The 18,942-nt window shown below is 34.1% G+C and overlaps 1 long non-coding RNA gene and 1 pseudogene across 1 annotated transcript; both read right to left on the reverse strand.

Moving 5' to 3' along the window:
* Window positions 1-12,160: 12,160 nt before the first annotated feature.
* On the reverse strand, window positions 12,161-13,749 carry LOC139907625 (uncharacterized). The gene is made up of 3 exons (XR_011784344.1): window positions 13,175-13,749; window positions 12,980-13,119; window positions 12,161-12,917 (listed from the first exon to the last, which is right to left on the reverse strand). It is a non-coding gene; the product is annotated as an uncharacterized lncRNA (long non-coding RNA).
* Window positions 13,750-16,928: 3,179 nt separating this feature from the next.
* On the reverse strand, window positions 16,929-17,515 carry LOC121119326 (glutathione S-transferase 1-like; annotated as a pseudogene).
* Window positions 17,516-18,942: the final 1,427 nt, after the last annotated feature.

Raw genomic sequence — 18,942 nt, forward strand, 5'->3', positions numbered from 1 at the left:
AACTTGATATCTTTATAAATTCTACAAGATTGTATTTATGTATTAGGTAAGTCTAAGGACAAGACTTTTTTATTTTTGGGTCAATTACTCCAAGCTAATGCTTCTACCAGATAATTGAGAATGAAACTTTGGAAAGTTCCTTGACTAACTAAATAATTTATAATTTTTTTCCGCAATATAACCGTTAGAGCAATATATATAAGAAATTCTTATGAAACAAATTTATTCATTAGACCAAGGACAACTGAGGTGGAGGCCAATATAAATCGTGTATCAGCACTCCTTGACGCAGGAATAAGCCATGAAAAGATCTTTTGCATCGTCCCCTGCTCCAAGGGTCTCATAACTAAGATAAACAAGTTAAAGAACGTCAACAAAAGCCTTGAGATAAAGACCACATGGTAAAAAAACTCAAAAGTGTTGTGAAAACGATATAGCGAATTGTTGGCTCTGGTCAATGCAATCTCCGTCCTCACTCGACTACAAATATCTCAACTATGGTATCTGGGGTGCTATCAAGAGGAGAGACTTTTGCCACATCACATGTGAATGGGGATGGCCTTAAGGGTGCCATGATGAAGAAATGGTCTGACATGTTGGAGGAAACGTGAAGAAGACTTTCAAGGCTTAGGATCTAGGCCATAGTGGAGGCCACTTTGATATTTAATTGCATGAACAATTAGTTACAAGACAAGAACAAACCTGAGCTCTCTTGGCTTACGTACAAGTAGATAAAATGACACTTGAACGTCATCAATGAATTTCCATTCGTGCACTCAAAGCAGTTGGCGTCTCCTGGACCACTATTTACACCGTTTGCAAGTTCGAAACTTTAGAGAGGAAGAAAGGCTCTGTCAAAAAGGCCAAACTGGACCCAGATGAGTGAAAGAAAACATCCCAGACCAATTCTCACAAACCCATGAGGGCCCATGCAAGAGATCTCGGGATTTCACACGAGACTATCCAGAGAACTATTAAAAAGTAGGTAGAAAGAGCCTTGTGAGGGGGGAGAGGCCATTTTGGACACCAGCAATGAAAGAAACTGCTACGGATTTAGGCCTCGCATTGAGGCAATTATCAGAGCTGAGGACACAAATGTTGTTTAAAAGTTTTCCCAGCACTATTTTCACATGGTTTTGTTCAATAATTGTCCTCAAAAAACCTCTCGTTTAAATTTTACCCTTGAAATATTGAAAGTAATAAAATCCATGTATATTTTTATATGAGTCAATTAGTTGTATTACTCTAATGAATCAAATTGGTAAATGATAAAAAAACATTAATTTCCTTTGTTTTTATCACGCCATTATTTTTATTGTGGCACGCAACCTTTCTTCTAAAAAGAAACGGGGGGGAGGTGCAATATCAGTTGGTATTAGCTACCCAATTTCTCCCAACTTTGAAACTATTATTCAGTAATTAATGGGAATCGCTCCCATTTTATCAGCAACAGCTAATTATACAGGGTGACCCATAAATATTGGAACATTTTCAACAGCCCAGAAAGTACAGAAGTATTTCTTTCTCGTATTTTTACACTATTGTAATCAACGTAAAATTTCCTTCAGAATTAGTACCAGTTCATTCCGCATGGCCACCTTTGCAGAAACTACAGCTCTTGGACGCATTGGAACTACTTTACACGCTATACAAATGGTATCCTCCTATGTAGCCACCATAGTAGCCTTCAAGTTGACGACACTGCGGTAAAAGTCACACTAACTTCTCTCTCTAGAATGTACTATATATCGAAAAATCCAATACGTTGAGATCTCGGGAAAAGGGAGGCCACTTGTCCTTGTTCCAGTGTGGTTTAGTACAACTCTTCTACATACTTTAATGTATGTGTAGGTGCTCCGTCCTCCTAGAAGTAGTAAGACTCTTCCCAGTATTTTTTCTGGATTCAGGGAAGTTCTCAGTACTGTACTTGTCCATATAGACACCTTGATTTACCTTCGCACTATTGGGAATGAAGATCAAGGATGTGTTTATCCTGCAGGAGGTGATGCCCGTCCAGAATATCACCTAGGCCGTATTTTGGCCACTTATCAGCTCCTCTTGTTCAGAGGAACGTCCTCTATGCTCCAACCCGGCACTGGGGTGTAGTAGCTAGTTTAAGATTGCTCCACGGTGAAGATCTTCTCGTCAGTCCAAATGATTGAAACGTGCATTCAAGAGTTGATGAATTTCGGAAGCACCTTTGCTCGGGTCCGCCCATTGCGGCCTTGCTGAGAAGTTTTTAGGCGATACGGCTTCATCCTCAGATCCTCCCTGACTACCCTACGCATGATTTCTCGAGTGACACCATCTTTCTCATGGATCACTTCTTTTTGCGGTTGATCTTCGACCTCCTTGCGTTATCGAAATGAGTATCCTCATGGACCTCGGGTGACCACTCCTGGGTTTGCCATCAACATTCCCTGTCTCCTTGTACCGCTTAACCGTATAGTGGGCCGATGATTGGGACACATTGAGGCCTTTTATACCCTTGGTAATGGCACTACAGCTCTTTTCTTCCAAATGTAGCGAAATGAGGGTCCACTTCGGGTTCATTATGTCGATGTTAGATGCTCAAGAACAGGTTTAAAAAAAAGTTTATTTAACAACAAACAATGATGGAGGTCACTTGAATCATATGCAATAAACAGAAGTAAATAAAACTGTCTAGGAGAAATGTTACGTTGATGTTGCTGTCCTAAAACTTATGGGTCTCCCCGTAATTCAACCAATTAACGTTGAGCATACTGATATGGGGTAAAGAAGGAGATACATTGACATCTTACTACAAAATACACTCTTGTTTTATTGAGGTAACGTCGTGATAGAGAGAAAGAAATAAATGTATACAAATTTGTAGAGTGAGCACATCTGTCATTTTTGCAAGTACAATTGAAAGTTATTTCTTTAAAAAAAAAACATAAGACATCCCTTCAAGATCCAAGTATAAAATATGAAATTTTATCTGTAGTGTAACCGAACCGAACTGATATTATGTCCTTGGGAAAATTACATATTTATATTCATATATTCCAAAGCGTAAATTAATGGACATTTTTATTATTATAATTTGATTGTATGTGGCCATTAATCTATAGCCTTGCCAAGAGCATGGTCAACCATTGGTACAACTCAGCTAATGGGAAACAGCGTCGAGAAGGACATTCGATCAATGCCTTTGATATATATATATTTATGACCAATTTCTAATTTAATAATACATGAAGGCTTTAAGAAGTTACAATTCACATAGCAATCATCTTCATTAAAAAGAATAAGAAAAAAAGGACCAAGAACATTTTCCACTGCTGTTAGAGTATTATCTATTTAAAATGTGGGGATACTTAAAGCTTAAAATTTTTTGAAGATCGCGCACTTTTTGTAAATACTAAATTACTTTATTATTAATATACCAAAGTTTGGGGTGTTACATTTTATTGGAAAATTTTTATTAATGCATACTAAGACAAACTCGCTAATCCTCTTCATAATTCCCTTTCTTAATTTGCCATATGCACGCCCTTTTTGGTTTTTAAATTATTTTGGTGCTTTTTATAAACTACAACCCATACCTTCAAAAAACATTGAGGCACAAGGAATTGATATAATCAACTTCGCAGCAAAAAAACAAACTTGAACTCCAGAGCCCAGAGATCTCGTCTGATCAGAATGAAACATGTCCTTAAGTACGTAACTCAGAATTATGAACATTTTTTATTTTATATCTAAAGTCTATATCTGCCTCCATTTGTGAAATAAATATCATCTATTTTTTTAGGTTGGGGCAGCTTGGGGGTACATTCCAGTGGAGATACTGTAATCACGGATCCATAGTGATGAAAATCGTGTCTATTTTGGGTATGTTAGAATAAAATAAATCGAGAATCAAGATGGTAACCCTGACAATTTGAAGAATATTTTAGTGGAGAGCAGCTTAGCTGTTATGATCAGCTGTGATAAGGGAGATAAATGAATAAACAATGTCATAGGCAAGATTTATTCCGATATCGATTGATCCCCAATTCACCCTGAGTTTAAAAAGGATCTACAATCCGTTTGAGTATATTATTAAATTGAATAATACAAATATAACTACGCAATAAATTCAATCCCGTTTCGTATGTATCAATGATATGTTGCATGTAGTAAAAAAGAAAGTTCACTCTTCAGATTACCAATTACAAAAAATGGGGGAGGTAAACAATACACCCGATTCTCGTCACAACTGATCCATATTAAATAAAAGAGTCCTGGGCAAACCAATATGATATGGAGATGGTTGATTCTTAAATAATTTTCTTAATATTAGTTAGTCATCCATTTATGAACAAAATATGCTTTCCGTACATCTACCTACTTGGATCCAAGAAGTTATCATTGAAATATATCTATATAATATAATTATTCTCATAGTAACAGCTGTTGTAAAAATTTATAATTTGTAGGTGCTTAGTATATATAATATGTACGTTATTTAAAACTCCCTGATGTATTTTACACCTGGCTAGGAATTGAAAGAGTAATTACATGAAATCCAATTATTCTAAAATAACAGTTGACAACAGAGCAGAGTATACTTCCACAGAAGTCGGAATCGAGTCATACTTAATCTATATATTAAATGTGAATGTCTGGCTCTATGTGGATGTATGTTTGTTTCTCTTTCAATCACAGCCAAACAAATGGATAAATCTTCCTGAAATTTTTGAATATTGTGAATTGTCAATCACTTGTAATTTAGGATTAGTCGATCCAGTTACACTAATTTTGATGCCAAAGGTGCCAATCGTCATGTGAGCACTGTTTTTATCGCAAAGGAGAGGAATATTAATGGGGGAAATCCATTAAAAGTCATTAATGTCTCTTTCAAGCCCCTTATATTACTTCAAAATCGACAGCACGCTCGGGAGAAGTAATTTTCTTGAATTCAATATATGTACGTTCACCCCTAGGTGATTCTCAGAGAAAGAAATATACTCTATCTATATGGATTTCACCAACTTAATCAGTGCAACTCCATCTAACCAATAAAGGAACATTAAAAAATTGAAATTAAAGAAATTCTTTTTTTTTTTTGTTAAAAATACGAAAAAAAAAAAAAATGATATTTTATTCCTAATTTCAAAATACTTTCTAAGCCAAAGGTCCTCTTTTCGGGAAATCAAACTATGGTCTACACCAAGGTTAATAGAAATAGAAATACAAGGTTAGACAAATATGTAATCGGGTTTGCTAGAATTTTCAATCTGTTGTATTGTACAGACTGCTGGGCAAGACAGGCAGATTTTGACACAACACGCAACCACTCATAGTCTATGACGTCACTATTGTTGGAATTTGCAATTTACTGTATAGCAAGAAAAACAGATTTTAACTAAACACACAACCACACATATACTATGACGTTAATTTAATGTATCTTACCGACTTTTGGGCAGGAAAAAACAGATTTTGACAAGCACGCAACCACTCATCTACTATGACGTCAATATTAATTGCGTGGTAGAAGTCAAACTTCAGTCGTACATGCGTTATAGTATAACCTTGTATTTCTATTAAACTTTGTCTACAGACAGAATATTCTTGAGTCTAGATCAAAAACCCCAACTGAACCTCCTTAATGCATTGTAAGGGCTCAGCAAAGTTATCTAGAAGTACTTTTTCAAAAAATAACTCAACAATAATTCCCAAGAAAAGGTAATAAAAAAGTCTTAAGCAAAAAATTATAGACTCAAGTATTTGGCTAAAATTAGACGTTGTCTAAAAATACCACATAGGGCATTGCAGGTATGAAAAGGTTGGGAACTCCTGCCCTAGACAGACAATTAATACGAAGTTAATTACACCTCGAGTTTCATTAACCTTCATACTCAATTCAGAGTAATCAAATTGAAAAGTAACTTGACTTGACATGGGCTCGAATTGAAGATACGAAACATGTCTCAAACTCGTAAAAAATGTATCGTATTTTCATTGAGTGGGGCCTGGGGGGAAAGATAAACGTGAGGGATCTTTTTTTATTGAATTTGGGTTGTTTTTTTGAGAAAATAATATTGTCAATGATGTTTTTCATTTGTATATTTTATTTGTCATATAAAGTTGTACTGATTCAGTATAAATAAACATTATAGTATAAAAGTTACTTCATTTTACCTAGGAACCGTCTTTGGAGTTCCTTCTCTAGAAATGACTCCATGTGCGTTGTATATGGATTTTCTTTGTTCCATTGATGACATTTGTTAGGAAACTTAAGATCTTCTTTTATAATATAAATATTTCCCCCTTGTACCCTTCTTTTGTAATCAAGCACGAAGCCAGGGCAAAGAGCTTTTCGAATTATTTTATTAAATCATTACTATAATTGTTTTTTGACAAGTTGTATACCAAATGATATCGATATATATTAAAAAAGAAAACATCAAAAATTCCTTGAGGACTCTTCACGCTCTGAGGTAACTTTTTCAATCAAATTCTACAACATGTTACGAAGAAAATATAAAAATCCATAAAGGGCATTAAAAGGAATAATTATATTCTAAATTATTATTATTTTTTTGGAATTAAATTATTGCCTTTAAAAGCCAATGTGACATTGATCCATATGTATCATGCTGTGTGTAAGAAATTCAATGTTACTTTACATACATTCAGAAATATCATTTAATTGAGGCTATTATGATACCGGGTGGAAACTTGAATTTTACATACTCAAATGATTCAAAATTCTCTAGATTTTAATTTATTTAAAAATATTATATACTTTATTTGTTTTTTAATAGTAATTAAGGATTATAATAATGAGTTATAAGAGATGTAAAACTTCGCAGTTGTCATCAATATTTAATTCCTGAGTAGTCAACAACATCCTTTCATAAATAGATTCAATTCTATTAAATACTCTGGCGTGATGATAAAAGACGGAGCGTAATCCTGAGGATTTATTGCTGAGTTGTAATTGTAAGTCCCTCTTGGATTCAGAGGAGAATTGAAGATCGGCATGGGATTAATTCTTCCAAATGTCCTCGTTTATTACCTTCTCCCCTCATCCCTTGTGACAGCTGTTTTTAGCTGATATCCTCCAAGACATTCCTCAACTTGTCAGGCTTACCTTTTTGATTTTCGGTTTCTTTTTTTATTTCATGCGCCTTACACACAGGATTTTCATCACTGATCTCACCACGAAATAAATATATCTTCATCAGTCATAGGACTTTGTGGCATCAAATGGGATTGTGGAATCTAAATGACTACATTGAAGTCCTTCAAGATTAATGGTTTCCTTGGGTAGGCTACAAAATTCCCTGGAGGTAATATAGTCTTTCAGCAGGCTGGAGCACTTCCAAAGACAGACAAAATTACGTAATCATTCTGGGGTTAAAAAAATCAATTTCTTGGAGAAAACAAAGTGGCCATCAGATGCAAACCCTCTTGAATATTCATTCTGTACGCATGTTGACACAAAGGCATGTGTGAAGCGAGATGAGAGTGTGGTGCCCATGAAGACAGCTCTAAATATGGAATGGATTGTAATGAATCCCGACTACAGACAAAAATATATACCAGGAATCCTTTGGAATAATTTGTTAGTAAATATTTTTTGAAAATTCATAGTAAACTCTGTCAATTTCGAGTTTTCACCTAGTATACTACGTTTAAATATCATATGACATGAAGGTATAATATTTTAATTGTACATTAAATATATATCGATTGAAATTCTGTCAAGGGAACATAATTTTAATGATAGAGGAGGAAAATCCCTGAGGCTTTTTCATCTCCTTTCTCTTTTGAATACTACCAATGTTGGAAGAGGATTACTTCCTCCCTATATCGGTTCCTAAAATTGTACTTAATTCACTTATAATTCCGATTTCCAATCTGATCCAATACCTTAAAGAACATTAGGTACCGACTACCGATGCTAGTTCATTACTGAGTCTTGGGAATAGTCAATGTCATCAGAGTAAAGAGTAACCTTCCAGTGAGAGGTTGTGTGTATTGTTGTTCCTCGGTTACGAGTGCATAAATTATGTGCAGAAACTTATGAACTACCTATTAGCAATAGATAGATTTATATCCAATTCATTAGGTGTTCATCTTGTTCAATATCTTACATTCCAAATGTACGATATACTTGGCACAATTTTTTACTACATATAACTAATAACTATCTATAGCTATGAATTAAATCTATATTTATAGTCTTTAGACTCGAATGACTCAATAGAACTTATATAGGGTATAAAATATATTATTAATTTTTTGTGTGTTGAAGTGGGAGTCGGTGATATTCAACATACAAGAGTCAGCGTTGAGAATTTTATTAACCGACTATATAGCCCTGTATAAAAGTCAAAAATCAGCTTTAATAGTCAAAAATCAACTAGACCTAGTCGGAGTACAGCTAGCCTGGCATTATTGCAAGTGGAGACAAATTTACTCAAATAAATTTTTTTTGAGTTATCAATTTATCAATTAGATACCGGGTTGTTAATGTTAGCAAGATAATCGTTTAAAAAAACGATGGATTTTTATGGAAAACAAACTTGACAAACCTTGGTAATGAATAAATCTTATCTTGGATTTTTATCTACTGTAACGGCCAGGGAGGTAAACTTTATATGGCACTCTCTTTTAAAGAAGTACGAATATCGTTTGAAAAGTTCGTGAAAAGTCCGAGATATGGCACTACTGGTACGTATCGAAGTTATTTTTAGTTAGTAGCATCTCTTGGAAGAATGCACACCAACTTTCAGCCAGATCAGTCTATTTTTTTGTTTGGCATTTGTTTGAATTGAGGAATCAGCCGGAAATATTATGGGGTCTGTCTTTTGGATTTACAAGGAATAATTCTCATCGACTATCTGGAAAAAGGGTAGACCTATTACAAGTGCAAATGATTCATCATTATTGGACCGTTGGAAAATCGAGCTGCAAGAAAAATGGCGACGATTGGCTCACAAAAAAGTAGTTTTCCATTAATACAATGCACCAGCTTACATCTCAGCAGCTGTGGTCGCAAAATTAAAGGAAATAGGGCTCCTACTCGAGTTGCCCACAGGACTATCAATCTCACGCACCTTCACTGTTCTGTCATCCATCACCATATAATGGATTTTATCAATGATTTCTGAAGTAGTAATCTCAACAGGGCATCCAGAACGTTTAGCCATTTGTGCCTACATGGCCACTCCGAAAATGGTGAAACCCCTTATAAACGGTTCAAATCGAAGGTGCAGAGTCCCCATAATGTTTATCAAGCTATTTTTAGTATCCTGATACCTTCTGTCTTTCATAAAGTAATGTTTAATCAAGATACAAAGTTATTTTGTCCATTTATGGAAAATCACTCCACTTCCTCATTTCAAACGAATGCCAGACTCATCTGGCTGAAAGTTGGTGTGCATTCTTCCAAGAGGTGATACTAACTAAACATTACCTCAATACGTGATTATTATACGTGTAATTATCATTCCCATTCATGTGTCTCCTATTTTAAAAGATAAACTATTTAATTATTTGCACGAACTGTAATATTTAACTATTCATTAATTCATAATTGATTCATTTCGTTATAAGGATACTTCAAAAGTTGGCTCCAACTGCTTTTGTAAGCTTGATTTTATCTAGTGGTACACATGGTATTATTTGCAATTTTTCAAGAGTAAAATTTAAACGAGAGGCTTTTGTGGGTACATTTATTTAATAAAATCATCGGAAAAAAGTGCTTGGCACAACTTCTATTCAATATTTGAGCAATCAGCTCAAATAATTGCCTCAATACAAGGCCCAAATCCCTTCCAGGCCTGGACTATGTAATCAGACTTTACCTTGGTACACTCCTTCATGATGGAAGCCTCAACAGACAGGCCACACCCCTGAGGAATAGAACACACCATCTTCTACAAACACGCTTAGAAAGAGTAGTCCAATGTGTTCGCGTCTGGAGAGGAGGGAGGCCCCATGTCGAGGTTCTAAAAGTCTGGAAAGTTGTCTCTCAGGAAGTCCTGGGTCTAAGTAGTGTGATGTTCCGTCTTGAGTGAAACATAGTTGTTCCCCAACTTTGATCTGGCCCAATGTAGCACTTTATTAACCATGTAAGCATTTGCATGAAGCTCTCCACAAAAATGGGATGACAGACTTCGTCTGTGCTATTAACTGGATTTTTTGTTCTAAAGACATATCCCACTGAAGCTGAGACATTATCTGGTTTTTCAGTTGTGATCTCGCGGCTGTTTCGCTTATTTACTGTGTTATTCATTACTTCCAATCCAGAATGACATTTTTTCATCAGGAAAGAGCAAAACTTTGTCCAAATTTTTGTTAGCCTAGAAAACTTTCTTTGCTCTTTCCACCTATCCCAGCTTGCTTTCTTGATAGATAAGAGGTCATTTTGTGCTCCTCCGTGAGATGCACCAATGCCATTTCGGATTGAAAATAATAAAATAATGTGTACCACTAGAAAAGATCCACCCTGTATATTAATAAAGCAAAGTTTCTTTTTTTTAATGTTCCTTTAATTGGTTAGATGGAGTTGATCTGATTAAGTATAATTAAACATTATAGTATTACAATTACTCCATCTAACCTAGTAATCCTTTTGTGAAATCCATATACATATATAAAGTATTATGTATTTCTTTCTCTATGAATCACCTGGGATCGAACACACATTGAGTTCAAGAGAATAATATCGCCCGAGTGCGTTGTCAGTGAGCTGTGACAATTCGATAAAGCAAAGTTTGTCTGTATTTTAGTATGTAGGAATGCTCTTTTCTGATGGTAAACAAATTCACCGTTGATGCCACTGTGAATAAGCAAAACAGCCGCTACATCACAACCGAACATTCAGACAATGCCTCAGCCTTATTGAGACATGTGTTCAGAACAAATAATCCAGTGTCCAGCATAGGCAAAGTCTGTCCTCCCATTTTTGTGGAGAGGAAGGAGCGGTTTAATATTAAGATGTTTACATCGAACTTCCGCATAACAAAGTGCTATCTTGGCCGGAGAAAAGTTCGAGGACAACTTTGTTGGACTAATCGTCGGCTGAAAGACAAAATTTTGCGTTAATAATAAAGAACACATAAACGTATAAAAACAGATGGTTGTGTAGATTCAGAGTTCAGTATATTGTAAATTATAATCAGAGTTATAAAAACAGTAACTCTATGGATAAAATAATAATATAAATATCAGCTGACAATTTGCTTGTTCCAATGCAATGTATTTAATATATATATCCAATATATCTCCATGACAAAATTATTTAATCCTTTAAAAAATAATTAGTGCTGTAGTTGAAGCCCTTAAAAAATCTTGTTAGCTGATTCTCGGAAATAATCCAATTAAGCCATACCAAGCCCTTACATGTTATATAAGATCCTTTAAAGTTTTCTCCAAGTATGACAACACTTTTAATTCTTAATATGAAAACGACTTTGTGACAGCCGATTGTCTACAGCCGGCTATTGCATTTAAATATATCATTCCTTCATACAAAGACGACACTCTTTGAATATTTTAAAATCTCTTAATGATTTAATATTGTTTATCTCATTTCTTCGTATGTTAATCATTAATTAAACTTAATTTATTTTACATATTACGTAGATATTAATGGGATGCAATGGAGACAAACTCTTGGAGAGTATTGTTGGACCCTTAAAACGGGCAAGTTCAGATGTCATTTATATTATAATATTACCCGGCATTGCCTTGAGTTTTTTTAGGTGTCGACAAACATACAAATTTTGGTTTAATACACCCCAAGAAATCTTTAATGTTACTTTCCATAATCTCCATAATGAAGATCAAAGAGATATACTAAGATTATCTTGCTAATCCTTCCTTAATTTAACTAATTCTTTTTTTTCATTCGTATCTAATGTACGTTTTTCCTTTTTCCGTTAGTACAATTATAGTTGATAATATTGTAGAGAAAAACGCGTGCGAGGAGGAGGGGGGAAAAAGACATATGGTATCATTGTTTAAAATACTGATGTGATTATCATCTGCCTGCTTTATTATGATTTTTGAGGGTATAACTAATATATTTATTAGCAAAATGTTTAATGAAGATATACTACGTATAATTGACTTCGACGTTTTTTATCCGTTACAGTAGATTTGAAAACGTCACACTCCATGAAATTGTAATTCATTATGAACCTTATTCTCAGAATAATAGCTAATGAAACGACAAAGTAGAGTATTTGAAATATATTTGAAGCTCAAAGTTTAAAAAAATCAAGGCTTTAATTAAATATAATCTACATACTAAAAAATAAACCATTAAACATTTAAGTTAAATATACAAAATTAAACAATTAAAATCATATAACTATTAATAATAATAAATTATAAATACAGAATATTGAAATAATAGATTGATCCAAATAATATTTTCTTGTTCTGACATCGGAATTCAGTTAAATATGTCATAACTTTAGGTTGCAATACACAAGCGAGACGTGGAGTTTAATCAAAAGATAATCACCCCTCTTCTTCATGTGGAAGTTGCTATATACAATTGTGCACAGGATAGATATATCTCTACCGATGTGATCTAACTAATTATTAATAATAAAGTAAATGTCAAAATCATAAAATTAGACAATAAATATACTAATAAAAAATTTTTATAAATAAATTCATCGTAAAGATTTAGAGCAAAAGCTAATTATGTAGTAATGTCCGGCGATATTACTCCCTATTAAGAGCATCAAAAAGATTTCCCCCGTTATTTAGGTATGCTTATATAACAACATACTATTATCATGATGGATATACACAATTGTTAATTATAATGCAACACCCAATGTAACTACCCTCGTTGTTGTGACCATTTAAACAGTTGTTTATGCCTTTTATGAGTTTTCTGAACACCATTTCTTGGAGCCCATCAACCATAGCTAAGCCTTTAGTGATAAAAAAGTAATATTTATTGACTATGTAATATTGGAAAACCTAATTATCATACCCAAGTCTTAAAGCGAAGTAAGTAGTCTCAGACAAACTAGTTGCAAACCATCCAAAGCTACTACCCCCGTTGTTGTGACCATTTAAGCAGTTGTTTTTGCCCTTTACTGAGTTGTGTATCATAATTCTTGATATGTTTAGCTAAAATAGAATCATATTTTATGGTTAGATTTAAAAAAAAAAATTGAATACTTACTGTGAGATAGTACAAAATTCAGAGTTCCATTTCGATATTCGTAAATACTTTTACTGTTAACTTGATCATCATTTGGTGTGGATGACTCAAAACATTTTTATATGTATTTCTATATATGACATCAGTACCAACATCCTCCATTAATTTAATGATGGTTCCTCGGGAAGGGATAGGTTTACCCGTGTATTTCTCCATAAATTTTTTGAACGTAGATGATTAGCAATGGATAAGATTATATTACATGCAATAAGCATCGTTGTGAGATCAGAGTTAAAGTCTGACTTGATGTATTCATCGTCAAATTGATTTTATAGATGAATATCCATACTCTTGTTATGAGATGAGGATAATGAGTGGCGTGTAATTCTAGACAGGGGACTAAAGGCACATTTATATCGACAAATCCGACAAATCATCGGTTTCTCATCCGGTAAGTATTTTCCAAATTCCTGGGCCTCCATTTTCATAAATCCAGACAGAAGGCGACGTCATTTTGGGGATTTTATTCAGTTCTCTATCGACTATCACCATTTCATATTATATTAATATTGAATAATAAAGGCAGGAATGATAACGTTCATGATTGATAGAAGAAGATGTATATCATTTAATCAATGATGCCATAAGTAATTCTTCTTTTCTCCTCGCACGCTTTTCTATTCTTACCAAAATTATCACCCTTAAGTACAATATTTCGTTTATTGGATTTTTTTGTGTGCATTTTCGAATCGAAGACGCATACCTTAAAAAAACTTTGAGACACGGGGAATCGATTTTGTTTTGTGAAAAAAATCAACTTATTTGCAAAAAAAAAAAAAAAAAAAAAAAAAAAAAATACTAATGTCTCATGTCAGTAACATGTTTTAGAAAACGTAAGCGGCTTTTTCTAGTTGTTTTTTCGTGTGCTCATGAAAGGCAGAGTAACAATGAGGGTTTGCTACTATTAGTGTTGGGTTCCGGTCTAGAAATCCAAGACCGGTCTGAGACCGTTATATTTTTTGTTTGACCGAATTAGTTCGGTCCAACAAAAAGCTCGATCTGTACACGTCTCATATAAAAATTCGGTCTATTTCGGTCCCAAAAAATCGGTCTATACCGATTTTACAGATAAATTGTTTATAATATGAGTTTAAAGAGAGATAGCTCGGATTAATTTTGATCCCGCCGTCTCTTGTATGTATACAGTATTTGTTCTAGAACTTATCGTGTACTTTTGAGATTTTTGGAAAAAAATAAATGACTGTTGATCTAGAAAAAAATATTGTCTCTCATAATATATGAGACCGAAAAAAATCAGTTCATAAATTGAGGGCGAAAAAAAAACCGCTCCATAAAGTGAGACCGGATCAAAATTGGTCTACAATAAATCACTTAAGACTGAATCAAAAAAAGTTCGGTGCTAGACCGAGTCTCAACACTATTTGCTACGGAGTTGGATTTGTGTCTAGTTTCTTTCTCTCACCCCTGCTTGCAGCTGATCTAATAAAATTTCTTGATAGCTAAGCTGTTTTCCTCCCATATATTCATTTTCGGGTTCTTTTATTTTTACATACCGGCATATTTAATGCATCACTCTGGATGATGCTCTTATGAACAATTTCTTCCTATTTGGAAAAAAAGTACCGGGAATTGTTAAATAAAACACAAATTTCGCATTTAATCATTAAAATTTATTTTGTCGCCTTCAAAGTGATCTCCGTTGGATGTAATACACATCCGTATGCCAACGTTTTTTCCAGGTCTCGAAACATTTTTTATATCCACTTTTTAGCATGACCTTTAGCTCCTTCCACGAATTTTGTTTTATGGATTCAACAGACTCAAAACGGGCTCTACGGAGTGACAATTTAAGTTTGGGGAATTTGCTCACAATTGTGGCTCTGTGCGATGGCGCGTTATCGTTGTGTCAAATCCAGGAGTTGTTCTTTCATAATTTTGTGTCGTTTTTGACGGATTTTCTCATGCAAACGCCGTAGGTACGCCGAAATAGTACTCCATGTTGACCGTTTTCCCCTTTGGAACGAATTCATGCTGCACCAGACCACAGATATCAAAGAGAACAATGAGCATTGTAAAAATCGTGAAACACTTGTGAGGTGGACTGACTTATTCTGCTGTTGCAAGCAAATTGTTAAACAGATTGCGCTCAAACTTGGCATCATAACGAAAGACAGTGCTGCCAACCTAGAATTTCTTAATTTTTTTCAGTGTGGGCAATTTAAATTAACAATTCCTGGTAGTTTATTGTGATTCCTGTCATCGAAGGTATGTCGTCTGTCTATGGTACCCTATTTTTATACCATATTCTCATCCTAACAGTGGACATTCGTCACAGTGTTACCTCGCTAATACAAAAATATACTGAGTACTTTGTTGTCAGCTGTCGATGTTTCTCCTTCGCTTCTCCTAATCAGCGTCCTGAACGTTGATGGGTTAAATTATCGCTTGCTGCTAAGATGGAAGCAATTTGCAAATATTATTAAATAATAATTTCCAAAATGGGAGGAATGGGCAAACTAATATCAATTGATATTCGGCCTTTTTCTCGTGTTTCTTTTCTGAAAAAAGGTTGTGTGATACAATAAAGTAACGACCGGAGGATAACAATACAATTTGATACTTTTTGATTGTACAAATTTGATTAATTAGAGTAATATAATTAATTGAATCAATATTTACTTATGTAACAATATATAACAATAGTACTTATTTTATTAATACACATTTTGTCAAATCAAATATTGACTCAATTCATTTATTATATTGACATTCCTTGTATTGATCAAGTATGTTTATGAAGGTATTATCATTTTATTTGAATGATCCGTAGATATATTTAAATTCTGAATATTTGCGTACGGTAAATATCCGTGATGCTAATTGTGAGCATTTTGGGCGTGTTAAAAAAAGATAGCGAAAATCAACACGGTAACCCTGACAATTTGAAGAATATTTTGAAGGAGAGTAGCTTAGCTGTCATGACTTTTCATTAGATCAGCTACAAACACCTGTTGCGAGAGGAAGTAGGAAATAAACAAGAATAAATGCGATAATTACTCTAATGCCGATCCTCAATTCGACACTAGGTAATTCTGCCTTAAACCATTTCGCCTTAGGAAATTTTGCCTAACGCCATTTTGCCTCAAGGATATTTCGCCTATATGAAAAAGAGATTCATACGTCGTTGTTGTTATTTTTGGTTAAAATTGATTTCCCTTGGAATGTTTTAATCAAAATATGTAATGTGGATTAATATGAAGCGCATCAAAGGGTCGTTTCCTATAGAAAAATGATGAAATCAATCCCAAAATTCCAATACATACAGTTTAGGAAAACAAAATTCCTTCCTTAGTTTGCAAACTCTAATTGCCGCACTTTTTAGCCTTGACTCAGTTCAGGACCGGTTTTAGAGAGATAACTAGTAATGGGTGTCTGTCTGAAAATCCTAGAGCGGGTTGAGACTGATAATTATGGTTTTTACTTGCCCCACTCTTGACTGGGGTTCCTTGCCGGATATACATTTTAAAGAATTGAAACTGAGAATCTAAGCTGAGAATAAACTTTTCACGAATCTAAACTGAAAATAAATTTTTAAATAATCTAAACTGATTTTTTTTTTTTTTTAAATAATAAATTAATTTTATTGGTCTTCCAGAAAAAAGGTGGTTTTATTTTTTTGTCGATATATAATAGAATATTTTTTATTTCGAAGATTTATATAAAACTTGTTATTTCGTATTTTATAGGAAAAAGATTATGCTTTTGTTTTGGACATGCATAAATCTTGAAATGTTTTGGCTCCCTTTCCATTGCACGTCTCATAATTTGGAATAAGTCGTACGCATTAGGGAATCCATGTGTCCAATTCTTTGTTAGGAACTAAATCAATCATAGCAACTTCATTCATAGAATTGTATGCCGCCACCCAAACGATGTCAGCAATGATCATATTTTTGGTACCTGCAGCAAATCTCTTTTACCATATCATTGGCCAAACTTCTTTGAGTTTGCCGCACTTTTTTGAAGGAACATCACCATTGGCAAACATTTTTGGGTACACAGACTCTTCAAAACCCTCATAAAAAAACTCCATATCGAAGTATAATTATTGATTAACTTGAGCATGGATCATCTGAAAGGTTGGGTAAAGTTAAAAACTCTCATTTATTACAAAACTCTTATACTTAAGTACTGGGGCGTTGTGTTAAGGATTCATTTCAGAAATGCTGGTGTCATGTTACCTCAATAAAAGATATTGACATCCTTCAAGTCGTCAGAAGAGGCTCCAACAACTTCAGCAGTCATTTTGGGATCGATCCTATGAGGAGCTGATACATCCAAATTTCAACGCTCATCTTGGAAATAATTTATGATACAAGAGAGCTTCTTTGAGGAGTTGTTGACAGGGGAGGGGGACTACACCCCCTTTATTCCCCCTTCCCCCCCAATCGAGAAATTTAAAAAATCATTAATATGGTGAAAAAAAAAATTAGATCCTCCAAATCAATTTAAGGATTTCTTTTAAAAAAAAGCACCCCCCCCAAAAAAAATATATAATACTACAGCCCCTAATTAATATATTCGGAAGAAAAGAGAAAGAGGTTATCCTATAACGTGTGGTCCATTGAAATCTGAATACTTACTCATTCAATAATTAATCAAGGTTGAGTGATTGAAATTGATTCATATTTCGATATCTTCAAGCAAAAACAATTAGTTACAAAACAAAACAAATCGGAGCTCTCTAGCTTACCTACAAGTCGAAAAAATGGCACTTGAACGTCATCGACGAATTTCCATTCACGGACTCCAAGTCGTTGGGTGTCTCCAGGACCACCGTCTAGGCCGTCAGCAATTCCGAAACGTTTGAAAAGAAGAAGGGCTCTGTCAAAAAGGTCAAACTGGACCCGGAGGAGTTAAAGAAAACAGCCAAGGGCATCCCCTCAAGTCCTTGAGGGTCCATGCATGAAATCTTAGTTTCAGAGGTCCAAATAAAAAAAAAAAAAACCCAAAGCCTATATATACAAGAATTATAGGCATTTTTATAATTTAACCAATTTTTCATTTCATAAATAATTAATTAAAAAATCAACTTTTGAAGCAAATATATAGTTTCAAAGTGTATTTATTTCAGGTAGATTATATTCTCTATTTTGTTTGCAAATTCGATAAAAGATATATAAAACTTTCATTCTTACAAAAAATTGTACTATATTTGAAAATACAATGCAATTTTGGGAGTTATTTTTAGTCCCCATTTAAAAAATATCTCTTGAACTTTTGCAAAATGAGACTCTGGATTAGACGAGAAATCTTTACTAAAGGAATCTTTTCTGACCTTATTAAAGCCATAAAGAGCCTGAGAAAAGACTCTCCCAATACAAGTAGCTGTATTTACTGCCATGAGAGCCAATATCTGCGCAAAAATTGGCTAACTTCATGTCAGTTGCACAGATAAATTCAACTTTTTCTGTGCCTATGAGTTCCAACATTTTTTTGAAGTTCTCATAGGGTTCATGTATGTCTTTGACAATGCCAATAATCATCCATTTTTTTACTCCACTTGCTTGATATTTTGTGGCAAATGCAAAATTTCTTTTTTACAATGTTTCAGAAACCCACCAACCCCATCTAAGCCTAGCTTAACCTTGTAATCACTAGAATTCTGTCTTGTTTGATTGACCAACTGGATGAATGACAACATTGCTGAGGAAATGAGGCTTACCAGTGTTGGGTTTAGATCTGGAAATCTTAGAACAGTCTGAGAC

This window comes from Lepeophtheirus salmonis, chromosome 1 (assembly GCF_016086655.4).
Source record: "Lepeophtheirus salmonis chromosome 1, UVic_Lsal_1.4, whole genome shotgun sequence".
NCBI lineage: Eukaryota > Metazoa > Arthropoda > Copepoda > Siphonostomatoida > Caligidae > Lepeophtheirus > Lepeophtheirus salmonis.